The sequence below is a fragment of the Beta vulgaris genome, chromosome 7 (assembly GCF_026745355.1).
Source record: "Beta vulgaris subsp. vulgaris cultivar EL10 chromosome 7, EL10.2, whole genome shotgun sequence".
NCBI classification, from domain to species: domain Eukaryota; kingdom Viridiplantae; phylum Streptophyta; class Magnoliopsida; order Caryophyllales; family Amaranthaceae; genus Beta; species Beta vulgaris.
This window is the reverse complement of record NC_079208.1, coordinates 25733989-25738356: the sequence shown is the minus strand read 5'-3', so window position 1 is coordinate 25738356 and position 4368 is coordinate 25733989. Positions and strand designations below refer to the sequence as shown.

General features: G+C 35.3%; 1 long non-coding RNA gene across 1 annotated transcript; it reads left to right on the top strand.

Annotated features, from left to right (window-relative positions):
* The first annotated feature begins 1841 nt into the window (after positions 1-1841).
* Positions 1842-4027, top strand: LOC104899059 (uncharacterized). The gene is made up of 2 exons (XR_008970283.1): positions 1842-2066; positions 3911-4027. It is a non-coding gene; the product is annotated as an uncharacterized LOC104899059 (long non-coding RNA).
* The last annotated feature ends 341 nt before the right edge of the window (positions 4028-4368 follow it).

The window sequence follows — 4368 nt, the reverse complement described above, 5'->3', positions numbered from 1 at the left end:
TACACATGTATTTAAACACCTCACAAAAATTTCATCACAAACCAACAAAGGAATCCTGCTGCCCAGAACAGAACCATTTCACCTCCCCTGCTCGTCAGTCCTGCGTGAACAGCAGGGTTGGTGTCTTTCTTCGTTTTCTTCCATTTTTCTCTATAAAAACTTGCATGCAAAGCTTGATTCATGTTCTATACTTAAAAGTGCATGATGGGAAGGTAAAGGTTCGAGCGTTAAGAGTCGGAAAGTTCAAGAAGCAAGGTCATTTCCTTCAACCAAAGAAACATTAAGTATAGTGAATGTTTGGGTTGATTTAAAGTACTTCCTTTAGGTATTTTCTTATGAAATTTGGTGTGAATGTTCCTTTGTGTTTTAAGATCAAAAAGAAGTAAGAATCATTCCTTGAGGAGAAGTAGAAGTCGAGTTATACCATTTACAAGTTAAGGTATGCAAATACGATCCCTTTTTGGAGGTTAAGTATGATGAAAGTTATTAGATTTATTTTGGAACGAAATTAAGGTTGAATTTTTTGTTTTGAATGGTTATTGAATTCTGTATTTTGATGATATACAAGTATAATCCATTGCATGTTGGTACAACAAATGAAAAAGGACTCCTTTTCTTACCTTACACTAGTAGAAAAAACCTCTTTTGCTACTTTACATATGCTTGGGTTGTTTTAACAACCCGAGCATTTGACAAGTTCTTGGAAAATTAAAAAGAAAAATTCACAAATGCTCGGGTTTTTAAAAATAAACCGAGCATTTGACTAATTTAATACTTTTTTTTGGAAAGAAATTTAATACTTGAAAGTTGGAACGCAAAGTTTAAAACTATTCCCCCTCTAATCTCTCGCGTCTGCTCCTCTTTCTCTCTCTTCCCCTCTTCACTCAGTCTCGATTTGCTTCTTCAAATGCCGCATGCTGCCGCCGCTGCTGAAGAACCAAATTTTAAAGCCTTCTCTCACGAACAGTTCGTTGATTCGTAGTCTTAATTGAAGGTAACCCTAATTCTTGCTTTCTCTCTCCTTGTTCTCAGATCTAAAGGTAACATTGACTTTATGTTAGTGCATTTTTTTAGGTTTTGCGAATTAATTCTTCGTTTATTTTGTTTAATTCGCGAATAACAGTTTGCCATATTTGACTTTCTATTAGTGCGTCTATTTTAGGTTTCGTGACTTGATTTTTATAAACTTGTATGATTTTTGGTCGTGAAGTAATCAATCTAATTTATGAAGTATTAGGGATTTTGATGTTTGATTTCGAAAAGGTTGATTTTTCGATGGTTTACTGGAGTTTGTGGGACTTTGACTGAATTTTGATTCTGATGATGATATCACTTTGAGCAAATATCAGTTTGCCATGCTTGCTGTGAAACAAAAATGACACTCCCTTCATCCCTTTTCGTTTGCCACATTTCCTTTTGATTACTTTTTCAAGAGTTGTATTGAGTGAGTAGTTCTGTGATTTTGCAAGTGGAGTAGGAGAAAAAGTAGAGAGAGATTGTGGACCACATCACCTAAAAAGATTCATTGTTGTAATAGAACTCGAGTGCTGATATTCACAGCCAAGAAGGGTTTCAGTTAAGTATCACAACGGCCAAACATTGACCACCATATGGGAAGCGGTGCCCACAAGAATGAATCACTAGTTTCAGATATCCCATTGTTAACCCCTAGTTCTAGTACAACAATGAATTAGTTTCAAATCTTGTAAACCCCTAGTTCTAGTACTCGAGCGAAGGCACTCACTATGTAAATTGATTTTTGCTAGTTAAATTGAATTTTATGTCACTTTCTGTTTATGGATATAATTATTGCTGGATTCTTGATGGACTATGGCAGCTGCTGCTCCACCAGTTCATATGACAGGGGTACCCCCTTCTGATATGAAGAAGAAGAGAGATCAGCCATAGGAAGTATGGCCCTGGTGGTGCTGTGGCGGCTGCATTGTCGCCAATGCCGATTTCGGCTTTAATTCCTCTGAGTAGAGACTTTTCAGGCTGGAAAAAACATAGAGCAAGGCCTTTTCAGACAATAAAGAAGCCATATTAAGTGGAGTTTGAGAGTCTAGGTAATTGTTTTTACATCTCTTTTAAATAATTACTTTTTTTCTATTTTCCTGCAATTTGTTTTGGTTGATGTTTAGTTAAATGGAGCTTTTCCTATTTCATGTTCTGGTTATTTTTCATGACTGAATGTGATTTGATATTGTCTAATGGGGGAGATTAAATTGGGTGGGTGATGCTTAATTTGCTTGTGTCTACATATGGAAACTAAGCTAGGTGCTGTTATTCTTTGTTCAGGATCATCGTTTAATTTTATATGTTCAGGATTTCATGTGCTACTCCTGTTATGTATTCGCAGAATTTGACATCTCTAAAGAGTATGGCATCTATGTTATGATCATCACTTCATACAGTTGTGTTTCTGAACTGTTTTATTACTGCGTGTGGTTTAAAACTGCTCAAAGCAGTTCTCTATGTAAGTAAACAAGCATGAATGCACATGTTCACTTCTTATGACTATCCTTTTGGGTGTTGGTGTGCTTATAAGCTAACATCTCTAAAGAGTATGGCATCTATGTTATGTGGGGAGATTGAACATCTATGACTTCCAAAGAAAAAATTTCTGAAACGAACACTGTCCGTTCACATGTCCTGCAGCTTATGGGCCTATATGGAGATATATTATGCACTTTATAACAAGAATCCATTTTCTAAAAGATCGTGGCTCTTACTATATATGATGATGCTGTACTAGTATATTATGTTAGGAGCAAGCGCTACCACTTAAAATTGTAACTATGATGTTTTCTCCCGTAAAAAGGTTGAGAATAGCAGGTATTCTCTGATTGATACTATGATTTATGCTGTGCTGTAAGTTTTAAATGTGCTCTATGCTGAAAGAGTTCCTGCATCATTATGACAGATGGGCGGTTGGTAATCTGTACCATGGGCAAGTCTACCCTAAGTAGTAATCTTGTGGTTGTTTAATGTAATGTATGTCAATTCATATCTCTTAAGCGCTCATGTTTTTCTTTTGATTTTTATGTATCTGATTTCTTTCTAACTTGTACTCTGTTTATGGAAATGATGATGTGAGATTTCATCACCCTTGTCATCCCCACTTCTAAAGTATCTAAAATACAAAAAGTAAAGTTCGGCATACCTAGTACCAATGCCTTGATTTTGGGTTCCCCTATAATGTTTGCATTCTCTAATATGACTTGCAATGTAACTTTCAAGTCCTTGTTTGTCTGCTTATGCTATTTAGGACTTGTCTTCACCCTTCTTAGATAAACATATCTAGTGGCAAAGGATGTGTGCGTATAAAAGGACATCTGCACTACAGTAATTACCTTGCTGTTCTATAGTCATGAGACTCTGCAATGAGATTTTAGAATATTGGGTTTTTAAGTATTTATTGAACTTTTTTGGTGTTTGATTTTTTTGGGTTTTTTACATGAGACTTGAGTCTTGAATAGTTTGGTTCATATTCCGAGCCACTCATTTTCCACATAAGCTGAAATCTTGTCATGTTAGTATTTTGTAGTATACAGGAAAGGCAGCTTTTATATTGTATACTCCTTGCTGATTTAATTTGATGCTACTCTGGTAAACTCAGTACTGAAGTTTTTGACTTTACTTCCTTTTTCTGAGAATCAACAATGGCCTTTTACTTAGAGAAACAAGCAAAACCCATTGGGAATGCGTGTATGCATTGTGTATTTTCTTCGTTTTACTGCTTATTTATTTGCGAGGGAAATGGATTACACAGGTTTGTGTATTTTGATAGCATTTCTTTTTTTTCCAGGGAGTTAGACTAGATTTTTATTGAATCAGTAAATTATCTGTCGGTTAAATCATTTGGTCATTCCCCTTTCCATATCCTCATCTTGTTTGTTTAAATGTGCAGCATTCCTCATTTAAAAACTGTAACGCAGCTGCTTGCAAACATGGAAAACTCCCATGGAAAAATTTTAGTGTTTGTGTTTCTTTGAACCCATAATTGTATTTCTTATAATTTGCAATTGTTGTTTATTAGTAGTATTTCTTATATTCAGGAACAAAAATATATGAAATATAACTTTTTACCTATATATAATTGATTATGTATTAATTTAGTGTAAAAAAAATGCAAAAAAAATTTTTTTTTTTTTATATTTTTTTTGGGCCTCAAATGCTCCGGTTTTCCTTAAAAACCGGAGCATTTGGTAGCACAAATGCTCCGGTTTTAAGGAAAACCGGAGCATTTGTGTTGCCAAATGCTTCGGTTGCAACCGGAGCATTTGTAAGATTCTCAAATGCTCGTATGGCGTCTGCTACGCGTGCAATACGGAGCATTTGCGGCCAAAAAAACCGGAGCAATTGAGG